Here is a 14643-nt window from a genome sequence, read left to right as displayed (position 1 = left end):
GAGGGGTTAATTTGTTTGTGAAGGAGGATGCTAACGGGATCACATTTTTGCTTAAGCCAATCAGGGCTACTGCCCTGCTCCCCTAGGTCTGGCTAGGCTGTGCGGAGTTAGCTCAGTGGGGTGAGAGAGAGGAGAGAAAGAGAGAGTAGAGGTCACCTCTAGACCTCTGCTGTGGACCTATACCATACTACAGGGTGGGCCATTTAAATGGATACACCTTAATAAAATGGGAATGGTTGGTGGTATTAACTTCCTGTTTGTGGAACATTAGTATATATGAGGGGGGAAACTTTACAAGATGGGTGGTGACCATGGTGGCCATTTTGAAGTCGGCCATTTTGAATCCAACTTTAGTTTTTTCAATAGGAACAGGGTCATGTGACACATCAAACTTATTGGGAATTTCACAAGAAAAACAATGATGTGCTTGGTTTTAACGTAACGTTATTCTTTAATGAGTTATTTACAAGTTTCTGACCCCTTATAAAATGTGTTCAATGTTCTGCCCATTTTGTGGGATTGTCAATGCAACCCTCTTCTCCCACTATTCACACACTGATAGCAACACCGCAGGAGAAATGCTAGCACAGGCTTCCAGTATCCGTAGTTTCAGGTGCTGCACATCTCGTATCTTCACAGCATAGACAATTGCCTTCAGATGACCCCAAAGATAAAAGTCTAAGGGGGTCAGATCGGGAGACCTTGGGGGCCATTCAACTGGCCCACGATGACCAATCCACTTTCCATGAAACTGTTCATCTAGGAATGCTCGGACCTGACACCCATAATGTGGTCGTCACCATCTTACTGGAAAAACTCAGGGAATGTGCCAGCTTCAGTGCATAAAGAGGGAAACACATCTTCATGTAGCAATTTCGCATATCCAGTGGCCTTGAGGTTTCCATTGATGAAGAAGGCCCCACTATCTTTGTGCCCCATATACCACACCATACCATCAGTTTTTGTGTTCCAACAGTCTTGGAGGGATCTATCCAATGTGGGTTAGTGTCAGACCAATAGCGGTGATTTTGTTTCTTAACTTCACCATTCACATAAAAGTTTGCCTCATCACTAAACAAAATCTTCTGCGTAAACTGAGGGTCCTGTTCCAATTTTTGTTTTGCCCACTTTGCAGCACCTGAAACTATGGATACTGGAAGCCTGTTCTAGCATTTCTCCTGCGGTGTATATAGTAGTATATAGCAGTGTATACGGATACTGGAAGCCTGTGCTAGCATTTCTCCTGCGGTGTATATAGTAGTATATAGCAGTGTATATGGATACTGGAAGCCTGTGCTAGCATTTCTCCTGCGGTGTTGCTATCAGTGTGTGAAGAGTGGGAGAAGAGGGTTGCATTGACAATCCAACACAATGGGCTTGTACATAACTCACTTGTAAATAACTCATGAAAGAATAAAGTTATGTTAAAACCAAACACGTCATTGTTTTTCTTGTGAAATTCCCAATAAGTTTGATGTGTCACATGACCCTCTTCCTATTGAAAAAACAAAAGTTGGATTCAAAATGTCCGACTTCAAAATATCCGCCATGGTCACCACCCATCTTGAAAAGTTTCCCCCCTCATATATACTAATGTGCCACAAACAGGAAGTTAATATCTCCATCCATTCCCATTTCATTAAGGAGTATCCATATAAATGGACCACCTTGTACATAGGTACAGGCCTAGGAGATCCAGTTGTAGCACTAATCTGTTCCAGAGCGACAACCCCCTTCACAGGAAGTTGTTCATTCCAGTCAGAAGCAAATTTGCAGTAGGGAGAAGAGCCAAGAGAGTCCACGGACCCTATTAGCAAAGAAGGGGATAACAGGATAAACTACATAAATCTACAGTCTAAACCTAACAGTTAGCCCTGATATAGGATTCCTGAGTGGAGAGCAGAGTCAGTGTTTTACAGCTCCTAAATCTCACACAAGCTACACAGTCAAATCCACATCAGTCTACAATTTAACTCAGCAAACAAGAAGCTAGTCAATCAGTGAGGACTACAAGTCCCATAGTGTCCTAAAGCAACTGTGATCCCTGAAACAAACTCAGCAAATTTTTCACTAACTGTTTAACAGTTTCTGTATATTTTTGCAAGTTCCTGAGTAATATTGATTAGTTTCTGTAACCCTGCATCTGTCCTCATTATTATTTCAGCGCTTGGCCCAGGAAGCTACTACTGAGCACTGAGCAGCCACCTACCCATGAATAAGAGGAGCATAAGTTTCTTTTATCAGTATTTTGTCCTGTCTGTATCTTGTTAGGAATTTTTTTTGTATCGGTAAGGATGTTTGTTTGTTTTTTTGTCTTGTTTTTCATGTTATTTGCAATTTGAGTCCAGGCCCCATTTTCTCTGTTTACATTCACATTCAAAAAGGGAATTGACTCTTAAAAACAGTAACAACAGGTGAATCGTGATGATTGAATTTCAAGATCTAAGAGAAAACAGGAATTCACATATTTTTGCCATCTGGGGAAATTGCTTTTGGTTCAATTTCATCTCTGTCCTGAGTCCTCAGCAGGGATCTAACTACATGATAACTCTTTCCAACAGAAATTGACTCACAAACTGGAGAAAATTGACCAGCTGCCTTGGGCAAACAGTCTTTTACAGATCAGTAGTCTGAGTTGCAATACTCCGGCAGGGGTGCACAAAGTAATGGCATGTTGTTGTCTGAACAGCCGCTAGCAGCTCTCAATTCTACAGTGATTGGCTTTATTCATATTCAGGGACATAATAAAAAAAAGGATCCATAGCTACATCGAGTTGTATTATTCTACATTTCTAGTCAATTTTAATAATACAATTTATCTGAGAAATGGATTGTCTGAAACAAGCTTAAAGACACAAACAAAATATAAAAATATAAATGAATAAATAAAGAATAAAAGCAGTCACAATGTCCACTGAAGGTCATACAAACTATAAATTCTGATAATTCCCTCTGCTATTTATGAGGTACAGAATAGTATTGATCAAGTTATAGGATTGGACCACTAGGGCATCATATACAGACAGCAGTGGGATATATTAGGCAAAAAGGGAACCATTCTTGAAGCTGATGTAGTGTGGAAGCTGGATGACCAAAGACCAGCCAAAGTACTCTTGCTTTATTGCATCTGCCCACCACAAGAAGTGCTTCCAGTGGAAATGTGAACATCAGACTGGACATGAAAAAATGGTTAAATGTGAATGATATGCTGGGTGCGTGTGTCGTGTATAAGGTAAGAAATGTCTCTGGGCCATAGAGACAGAACTTACAGGACTTAGGATTTCTTGCTAACATCTTGGTGCAGATACCATGGGACACCTTCAGGCATCTTGAGAAGTTCAGGTCTCAATGTTCGAAGCTGTTCTAGAGTTATGGAGGGCACTCTCCCTGATAAGGTCAACCCCAGTGACGAAGATTGTCCCTCCCTACACTAGAGTGAGAATGAGGGGAAAGGGACTAAATGGAAAGGTAAGCATAATCAGCTAGTTGAGTCTGCACCAGGAACAGTCCTAGGGTTAAATAGCCGGGAGGCTAATCATAAGCAGAATTACCTGGCAAAGGGTAAACAGAGTACAGTCCAAGCCAGAAGGTCAAAACAATACAGAACAAGCAGACAAAGGGTAAACTGTAATCCAAGCAGAAGGTCAAAACACAGGATAACAACGCACAGTTTCAAACAATAAGGAAGTCTGTAGGAGGATGCATAGCTTGTAGCTTCTGAGCTTTGATAATAAAAACTGCAACAGGGCCCCATATGCCAATTACAATACTGGTCTCTTATGGGAAAGATGTACTTTGGGGCCCCCTTAGGCCCCAGTGCCACTGCTACCTCTAATAACTCTATAGCTATGCCCCTGTCTGTAGGAGAAACAATCAAAGGCATCTGCCCTAGGAAGGAGCCTGCATTAAATAGCATGGGATACACAGGCATGGGATGCAAAGACCAGCGATATTAGGCTCAGCATCCCAGAGCTGTAAATGGCTAACTAGCCCTACAAACTGGTTGGTAGCCATGGAGACAGCTCAATGCCTGATCTCAGTGAGCCAGAAACAGTGTACATGTAGGTATACATGATTTCACATGTTCTTGACAGTGATGCCCTGAGCTGTGGGGTCCTACTTCCAAGACTTAAGATATTCAAATACCTGAAACTTTACTAGTCATCTTTTTAGCTTTCTGATTTAGGACTATCAGGCCCGTCGCTACAGGACAGGCAAACCAAGCAATTGCTTGGGGCCCCGAGCTGGCTGGGGAACCCTGAGCAGAGCCAGTGCTTGCCCGTCCAGTAGCGACAGGGCAATTCCACCCATCACCAGGTTAACAATCGTGCTGTTGGAGCTTGTGCTCCGGGCCCCAGGCACCCAGTCAAACAAGAGGGCCCCCCAAATGTCTGACATTTTTTTAAAAATAAACTCACTTGCAGCTTTGGAGTTCTCACCTCACCACAATCACGCTCCCCCCACCCCCGCTGCACTTGGTATCTTCCATCAGCCCCAGACTCTTCCCTCAGCCTTCAGCCGTCTGAGCAGGAGGAGGGGGAGAAGGGAGCACAGAGCTGTGAGGAAAGGAGACCACAGAGGCTGTACAACATGGGGCCTGACTACAGTAGGTGTCCCTGCTGTATATATATATATATATATATATATATATATATATATATATAAGCTTGTGTGTGTGTGTGTGTGGATATATATATATATATGTGTGTGTATAAGCAGGTGTGTGGATATATATATATATATATATATATATATATATATGTGTGTGTGTGTATGTCTATGTACTGTGCCTGTTTGTGTGCTACTACTGTGGATGACTATATGTAAAGTGCATGTGTGTATCTATATCAGTGTTTCCCAACCAGAATGCCTCCAGTTGTTGCAAAACTACAAAGGCTGTCTGGGCATGCTGGGAGTTGTAGTTTTGCAACCTCTGTAGGAATCCTGGTTGGGAAACACTGATCTATTCTATCTGTGTGTGTATGGTTCATGGTTCATGTACAGTATGTAATGTGTACAGTATGTGTGTATGAAGCATGCATGTACAGTATGTAATGTGTACAGTGTGTGTGTGTGTATGAAGCATGCATGTACAGTATGTAATGTGTACAGTATGTGTGTATGATGCATGTATAGTATGTAATGTGTACAGTATGTGTGCTGTGTGTATGATGCATGTACAGTATGTAATGTGTACAGTATGTGTGTGTATGATGCATGTATAGTATGTAATGTGTACAGTATGTGTGCTGTGTGTATGATGCATGTACAGTATGTAATGTGTACAGTGTGTGTGTGTATGATGCATGTACAGTATGTAATGTATACAGTATGTGTTTGTATAATGCATGTACAGTATGTAATGTGTACAGTATGTGTGTATAATGCATGTACAGTATGTAATGTGTACAGTGTGGTGTGTGTGTATATAATGCATGTACAGTATGTGTGTATCAAGCATGCATGTAGTATGTAATGTGTACAGTATCTGTGTGTATGAAGCATGTACAGTATGTAATCCATACAGTGTGTGTGTGTGTATGAAGCATGCATGTACTGTATGTAATGTGTACGGTATGTAATGTGTACAGTATGTGTGTGTGTATGAAGCATGTACAGTATGTAATGTGTACAGTATGTTGTGTGTATGAAGCATGTACAGTATGTAATGTGTACAGTATGTTGTGTGTGTGAAGCATGTACAGTATGTAATGTGTACATTATCTGTGTGTGTATGAAGCATGCATGTATAGTATATAATGTGTACAGTTTGTTGTGTGTGTATATAATGCATGCAGTGGCGGATCCAGGGGGGAGGGGGGAACAGGGCAATTGCCCCCCCACCCCCCAGATTAATTTCCCCATCACTATTAAGGACATCCCTATTAAGGACATCTCATGCCCCTGTTGACCTTCTGCGGCCCTAATGTGGGGAACTATACTGCACCTAATGTTGGGGGACTATACTGCACCTAATGTGGGGGAACTACATCCTAATGTGGGGGAACTGTACAGCACCTAATGTGGGGAACTATACTGCCTAATGTGGGGAACTATACTGCACATAATGTGGGGGATTATACTGCACCTAATTTGGGGAACTATACTGCACCTAATTTGGGGGAACTATACTGCACATAATGTGGGGGAACTATACTGCACCTAATGTGGGGGAACTCTGCTGCACCTAATGTGGGGGAACTCTGCTGCATCTAATGTGGAGGGAACTCTGCTGCACCTAATGTGGGGGAAACTCTGCTGCATCAAACGTGGGGGGAACTGTGCCGCACCCAACGTGGGGGGAACTGTGCTGTACCTAATGTGGGGGCCTCGTATCGACGTTCGCTCATGTCGCGCTCCCAGAATTCAAGGGCCGGCGTTACTACGTCCTGATGCCGGCCCTAGAGCGTGACGTGCGTGAACATCAAGGGGGGGGGGGGGTCCTCCATGTCTATTTTGCTTGGGGCCCCCAAATTCCTTCAAACATCCCTGAGGACTATTTAGCTCCATGAAATAATTGAGGCAGCATTCAAGAGTAGCAAGAACCCAAATCTTCTAAGTTTCCAAAATGTAACAGGACCACCTGCAGTTTTACAGAACCAGTAGTATGGACCCTCTGGATGTGGCTACCGTAGAGACCCTACATTCTGAGCTAAGCTCTGTGATTTACTGGTTTATATGATTTGACAGAGGATTTTGTAGTAAAAGGCAGTGCAAATCTTGACAGGACTCCTAGGAGACATTGAGGGGAATTTATCAAGTGGTTTACACAGGTTTTTTTGGTGTATATTTAGTGCAAAAATGTTGCACATGCGACTTTTGTGTGACTTTTGGGGTACGCCGGGCTGCCCAAATTCTCACAATCGAGCTGTTTTACACGAGATCTGTTTTTTACTTAGCTGTAGGCAGGGATTTACTAACTGCAACTTTTTTTTTTATAATATAGATTTATTAAGGTTTTCAATACAGGGATTACTGAACTGGTTGCCAGTAGCAAGCGGGACATTTAGGAACTGTTGGAGGGAGAATAGAGAGAAGGGCTGGGTCAAGAATGAGGCGAATAGATGTGAGGTTGAAGATTGTATCTAGGACCTGATCCCAAAAGGGAAGCAGTAAGGGGAAGAAGAGCCAGATGTGCAACATATTACCATCCGGTGTACCACTTCTCCAGCATTGATCTGGTAAGCCAGGATAAAATCGGGCCAACAGGGTCGGGACTCTGTACCACCTTGTGAGGAGTTTATAATTTGTCTCCTGTGCCTTACAAGAAATGGATGTCCTGTGGCAAATGGATATGGCTTTTCCCCCATTCTTCATCCGAGAACTCACGGTTCAATTCTCGCTCCAAGCCACAACGGAAGGGTAGTGGGTCATCTTGGAGAGCGTAGAGCAGAAGAGCATACAGAGCACTAATGGGACGGTACGTCTCATTACCTGTGTTACAGAGTTTCTCAAATGGAGAAAGGGGATGGTGGAGGTTTAGAGATACACTATTGGCATCATAAAAATGTCTCAGTTGAGCATATTGACATCTGTGCATGTGACAGGCGGTAGTGTCGACAGAAGATCATTAGTCAGTAGTTGCCTGGGGATCCATAACAGAGTCTTAGGATCTATACACGTGGAATGAGATTCCAGGGTGACCCATTGTTTAGTGACTGGGGTTGCACGACAGTCCATAACTCTAGTCAGAACTGCTGCTAGATAGTAGAGTAGACAGTCAGGCAAGCCCAATCCGCCATCTAGTTTTCGTCTAGACAGTATACGTCGTGCTATACGAGGGCGTCCACGGGACCACACAAAGCTAGATAGGAGCGAAGAGAGTTCTCTAAAAAAGGCTTAGGGAGGACTGTCTCAGGGATGCAAGAGAAGAGATATAAAAGTCTGGGTAGTATGTTCCTTTTGATAATGTTAATTGTTCCCAGCCAAGAGAGGTCCTTCTGCTCCCACCTAGCCAGATCTGATTTAATAGTTTGTAGAAGGGGAAAATTAGGTCGACATAGGGTGGCAGCTCTAGAGCCGTAGCATGCAGAGAGGGAGAATGGGTAGCCCCAACGATACAATATTGGTGCATTCTGGAATACTGTCAGGAGAGGTTTCAGAGCGCGTAAGGATAAGTCCGGGAACAAACGAGTTTCAGTCCCCTGGAACTGGAGAGATTGAATATTGCAGGTCTTTCGCATTATTTCCTCCTTCAGGAGGTAGTGGTGGACCCAACATATTACGTCCCTGGGTTTTGACGGGTCAAGGTTTTTGGCCTTGAGTGCTCTGTGGGCCCGGACAAGTTCCAGAGGAGAGTCAGCGGGTTTTTGGAGTATATCATTAAAGATGCGTTGGAGAGTTGAAGGCAGTTCTGTGGGGGCAACAGTTTCCGGAAGACCTTTGATGCGTATATTGTTGCGTCTATTCCTGTTGTCCAAGTCATCCATGTGATCAATAAACTGGGAATGCTGAGTAAGGAGGGTGGTAGTGGCCTCTCTCAGGGTATGAACCACAGAGGCAATGGAGGCTCAAAAAGTCTCTAAGTCCGTGACACGGGTGGATAATTGGGTCACTTCCGCCCTGACAGGTGCCAGGTGCCAGACTGATTTCATATCTTGGGTTAGTGACAGCATATCCATTTTTGTTGGAAGGAGCGCCAGGAGAGCCTGCAATTTAGGGTGGTTTTTCAGGATATCAGCGGCTGCCGCCAGACTTGGGAGAGTTGGAGCACTAGTAGTGAAAGATGATTGAATAGCAGCTGATTGGGATCTCATACAGGGATTGTGGTCAGATGTCTCAGGTTTGGGGTCTCTATTTCTAGGGGACCTACGTGAGTCATCAGAGGAAGAGCGTTCTGTGCTGCTACCCGCAAGCTTGTGGGCTTTCAAAGGTGCTGTGAACAATTTTTTCTTTGCTATCCCCCTAGTAGTCAGGGACATCACTATCAACAGGAGATTCACTTTGAGAGTGAGATGTGTCAGAGTCCATATGCTGGAGATTAGAATTGACTACCGAGCTGGAGTGAAGAAGAGGTGGACCATAAGGAGCCGGCACAGTAGGAGGAGATCTTGATAATGGTGACTTATCATGGAGCTGGGTGGGCGAATCAAAACACACTTGTGGGAGGTGTTCGGTGTCGGAGGGGTTAATAGTAAGAGAGACAGCAATTCTTGTGTCAGCAGCAGGGGCTGCTGAGGGTGACAGCTCCTTTTGATGTAGGGGCTGAGGATCTTTTAGTGCAGAAGGTAAAGACTGCAAAGTGTAGGAGGGAGTGGATCCTTGTGTACAACGAGAGGCCGCCATGGTGGGCTGTGAAGGAGCAGGAGCCGTCTGGGCACTGATAGCTGAGGCTACACAGGGTGTCCAGCAGATTTGCAGGGGAGGAAATTCCTCCCATAAATCCCTCACTGTGCTCCCTCATGGTCAGCGGCGGAGTCCAAGTTCCAGGCTGAGGAAGTTGGCAGCATTTGAGTTACAGCTCTGTGCACTGTAGATACAGAGAGGGAGCACGTGGTTTCCTGCACAGCAACGGGGAGATCAGGCTGAGGCCGCCTCTGTGAAGAAGCCAAGCCACGCCCCCTAACTGCGACTTTTGATAAAAAGTCGCAAAAAAGTCGTAAGCGGCCTATAAAGTCACAAATCTACACCAAAAAAATATGGCTTAGAAAAAAATCCCATAAAGTCCCGCCCGCATCTAACACCCGTTGCCCGCCCACATCTATCACTGGCTACCCACAAGTACCACCCGCCACCCTCTGTTGTAAGACTACAACCCCCAGCATGCGCTAACAGTGAGGACATGCTGGGAGTTGTAGTCTTGCAGTAGCTAGCTGGTGTTAAATGTTGCTGGGCAGCGGGTGGTATATGCGTCCGGAAGGTGGTATATGGGGGGGACGCGTGGTGGTGGCATACTGCAGGCAGTGGGTGTATGCAGAGGCAGCGGGTGATAGATGTGGGCGGTTGGGAGCGGAATGCTTGTCACCTGTGCTGCAATACTACAAATCCCAGCATGCCCTTACAGTAGGGACATGCTGGGAGTTATAGATGTGTGGTGCGCACAGGTGACAAGCGCTCCGCTCCCCGGCCGGCTACCATGAATATGAAACTACTGCACTTTAGTTTCCGTTTTCCCTCCTGAAGGTGTGATTGGCTGGGGCGGGGAACATGAAATGACAATGCTGTGGTATTATATTCAAGGTTCCCAGCCGGCCGTCTCCACTCCCTACCGCCCGCCCGCATCTATCACCCACTAACCTCCCCCCCCGCATACACCCACTGTCCACTGTATGCCACCACCACTCGCCCCCCCATATACCACCTGTATACACCACACTGTAAGGGCATGCTGTGAGTTGTAGTCATGCGGCTCAGACGGGTGGGAGATGTGTGAGTGGGTGACAAGCTTCCCTGTCACCCGCCCGCACATTTCCAACCAGCCCGTGCCTCACAGCTACAACTCCCAGCATGCCTTTACAGTGAGAACATGCTGGGAGCTGTAGTCATACGGTGCAGGCGGGTGGGAGATAAGCGGGCTCCCATGATGGGAGTTGTAGTTTAGAAACAGGGTGCCTCCAGCTGTTGCTAAACTGGAGGCTCGCTGTTGCTAAATTACAACTCCCCTCACGCAGTGAATGAAAATTTCCTTGTATCAATGTGTGTGTGGTGGCCCTGTACAGGAGATGCCCCCCTGTACCCTTGCTGCCATGTCAGGCAGACACTATTCAGTGATCTCTGGGCCCCTCTTTTGTCTGTATTCCCTAAATAGTTAACTACCACCTGTGTTATCTAATGTAATGTATATAACTTGTCATATACCTTTAAATCTTGTTTTCATGCATTGTAACCAAGGAAGGTACCAGTGACCAAGTGACCTACAGGGTGACCTATAGGACCCTTCCAGAGTCTCCCCCATATAAGCCCTGGGTGGAGCTAGTTCAGTCTCTTAGTCTCTTCTCTACTGAGTGCAGCTAGGTCAAGTCCTGAGAGAGAGTGTCTGGTGTCCTAAGGAGGTCTAAAGCTTACCACACATCCACAAGTCCACTGCCCCACAGGTGAATGTCAAAACCTGGTAAGCTACATACGGAGTGAAGTCTGTCTAGTTAGTCCCAGTCAAGTCAGTCAAGATCAATCTGTGTCAAGTCAGCGTGGCCCTGCATCAAATTGTCCAAGTCCACTACAATTCCCAGTGAGCCCTAAGGTCTCTGAAGTCACTGGTCACCTCCTTGGGCCTGGCTAAGCTGTTAAGTAGTGTTGAGCGGCATAGGCCATATTCGAATTCGCGATATTTTGCGAATATATGGACGAATATTCGTCATATATTCGCTAAATTCGCATATTCGTAATATTCGCAATTTATTTTAGCAACTTTGCATATTAAAACATTTGCATATGCAAATTTTCGCATATGCAGATTTTCGCATATACGAAAATTCACCCGGCGGTCTCACACAGTAGTATTAGAGCCTTCTTTACACCACACAAGCTGGAAGCAGAGAGGGATAATCACTTTGATGTGTACTGTGAAAAAAAAACTAAAAAAAAAGAATATTCGTAATTTCGAATATATAGTGCTATATTCGCGAATATTCGCAAGCAACACTACTGTTAAGACTGTAACACCTGTCTATCTCAGTAAAGCTGCCTTTGTTCCATAACTTGGCGTCAGAGTCATTATTTTCCCCTGTGCCTAGCCCAGGATCCAGCGGTATACCTTCGGGTGGAGTATAGGTTAAACCACGCCCTGGCATCACGAACACAAGGGGTTAATGCCATCTGCCCCTAGGGTAATAACATCTGCCCTCATCACACCCTCACCAAACTTTTGACATCCTACGAACAGTATACGGGTGTGCGCCTTTTGCAAAAAGAGTGTGCGACGAAAATTGCACCAGAAAGTGTACAGGACTTTATCAGTGAAAAGTGTTTATTCCGAGGCACTTGTGAAATAGAGGGGGAGGTGAAGAAAAGTCTGTTATCTGTGAACTGCAAAAGAATTGTGCCGACTATGTGTAAAGTATAGTCCGAGGTTATGATGCGTAACAAAGTGCTGGTTGTACCTGAAAGGGTTAAAGATGTGACAGAGAAGCCCGCGAAAATGTCCCACGCTTGTCAGCGCCCCGCACCTGGGCGTGAAAACCATGTTGCCGTGTCGAATCCTAAGTGGAACTTGAAAGATCCACCCCTTGTTGCTGGGGGAGCGGAAGTCAGCGCTAATGCACTTCCGGCCGGCGGCCATTTTCCCAAAGTCCTGTATAAAAGAAACAGTGCCGCTGGACCTCTTCAGTTTGACGGAATTCTGTGGAGTAAGCAACACGGTGGAGCAAGCAAGCATGAGCTCGGAGAGTCCCAAGATGGTGCCGGAGGCCCGGAAAGTCGCCGCAGTGCACATGTTTTAAGAGCTGGTGGATTATTTGCAGAGAATCTCCATCGGGGTCGAAGAGGCCTATCTCAAAGTCCCGCTGCCCGAGAACGATGGAGAGGGGGCTGTCCCCTCACCACCGGACCTCAGGATCCTGGGCGGAGATCCATACAGAGGACTCGGAGGCTTTCTCTATCCCTCCATCTACCCCCAGCCCAGAGCATATCCCTGAGGTCCAGAAGCCTGCAGCATTCCCCCAGTCACCACCACTGCCCTTGAGAGGGTTAAGAGAGAGGCCCAGGTGGCCGAAATAGTGGAGGAGATGAGGGCACAAAGAAGAAAAGAGTACAGGCCAAAACCATTACCTTATGAAGTGTGCCAAGCGCGGCAACAGGGCACAAAACCCCTAGAGGCCCTGCATATTAGGATGCTGGACCACACCCAAGAGGGAGAGCCACTCATGGAAAGTGCGGGGGTTTGGCACCCTCATGGACTGTCGTCATGGTGGGACCATCCTGGTGAATCAACGTGCAGTTAAAAGGGACTATCTCCCAACCCATTTGCATTCTCTAGAGAATGGGGAGATTGTGGAATATACCCCTGTCAACAGTGTGAGAGGAGAGTGGGCAGCAGCAGTGACCCGTCCAAAGAACCCCACGCAGATTACCTTTGTATACTTCCCATCGGACGACTGGGATGCAGATCCCTTCGGTTTACTGTCTCCTAAACTCAGAGAGCCTTGTCAAGAAGAAGAGGAAGAAACCTATTTGCCCGAGGCGCCTGTCATGGCAACAAAGTACCAACACAAGTCGTCTGCACATGTGCCTAGGCCTACTCCTCTCACTGAGGAGGTTTGGCCTACCCCAGGGCACCAACTAAAGTGCCTCAACCTACTCCTGTTGAAGAGGAGGTTTGGCCAGCACTACAGCACCAACACCTTGTCCTCCAGTGGCGCAAGCTGCTGCTGTTCAAATGGTGGTTACCATTAGTCCCTCCATAACCGAGTCTACCCTGTCCAGGGTAAATTGGAACACACGAGCTAGTACTTTGGAGGGGGCACAGTCCCTTGGTCCCCGCTACATGTCCCAGCCAAGGAAACAGTCTGGTAGGTGAGGCTGGGACAGGAAATTCCCAGGCTGAAGAGCTTATGTGTAATAACTTTGCTATTAAGTCGAGAGATTAACTTTGTTTCTGTGAAGCATCATTGTTGTTTTTTAGGTTCCTGCAACATTCAAGAAAAGTACCTGGTGGACTTATCAAGAGCCCTTGGCAACCATTTTGCGTAAGTTCATGTGCCTGGCTTATAGCCATGATCCTTTACTGGGAACTCTAATGTAACAGAACTGTGGATCGGTACTCAAAATCTGGAGTAGTTAAGACCTTTTAACCTTGTGGTCAGACTTGGTGTGTGCATATATGTGATTTATCGTGCAAGAATAAGCAACTTTTTATAAAAATAAAACTTTTACGGTACACACAAATGCAGTGGTAAGTGCCGCACAGCTTGCTTCAACTTTTTAAGGAGCAATTTTACACAAAGAAAAAGATAAGTGTATATATATATATATATATATATATATATATATATATATATGAGGTATCCCGGTACCGTATTTCATACTGTACCTTTGTAGAGGTCCCCATAGTCAGAGTCCCTAGGATCGTCAGGGTCCTTCTATAGTTATCCCCTCGTCACCCCTTAGATGGTTCATATTTGTATAGGAATTCATATAAATATAGGTATAAATATGTAGTAGCAAATAGGCAGCAGCAACTCCATAAAGTGCAAAAAGTGGATTTTATTCACACAACGTGAGGCGACGTTTCGGTTTGCTCACCAAACCATTTTCAAGCAACAAATGACATAGCCAGTGAGTTTTTATGGTCATGCAGGACCAGTACAATCATTAAACAATTAAGTGCAAAAACATTATTATAAAACATCAACTTAAATATTATGTGTAAAAAAGTGCCAAGTGCTGTAAGGTAAGGAATATACGTATATATCATGTGTACATATATATAAAAAAATATAATTTATGTGTAAAAAAACGTATATTCGTATTAATTATGAATCAAGTGCAATTGTGACATCATTCATATGTACTCAGATGGGCAGGGGGATAGATTCACTCACCATTGTCTCCATGTTCACTGTATTCCATGCGGACGCCAGAATTCAGTGTTTCCGGTACGGGGCAGCCGAGACCGGAAATGACATCACATTGTGAAGTCATGTGAACTAGTTGCTAAGTTACACGTATACATAATCTTGCACATGCGTGTAGTGCAAAACAGAAGCT

Source organism: Hyla sarda, chromosome 3 (genome assembly GCF_029499605.1).
Source record: "Hyla sarda isolate aHylSar1 chromosome 3, aHylSar1.hap1, whole genome shotgun sequence".
Classification (NCBI taxonomy): Eukaryota; Metazoa; Chordata; class Amphibia; order Anura; family Hylidae; genus Hyla; species Hyla sarda.
The sequence above is the reverse complement of the archived record's forward strand: the minus strand, read 5'-3'. Positions refer to the sequence as shown.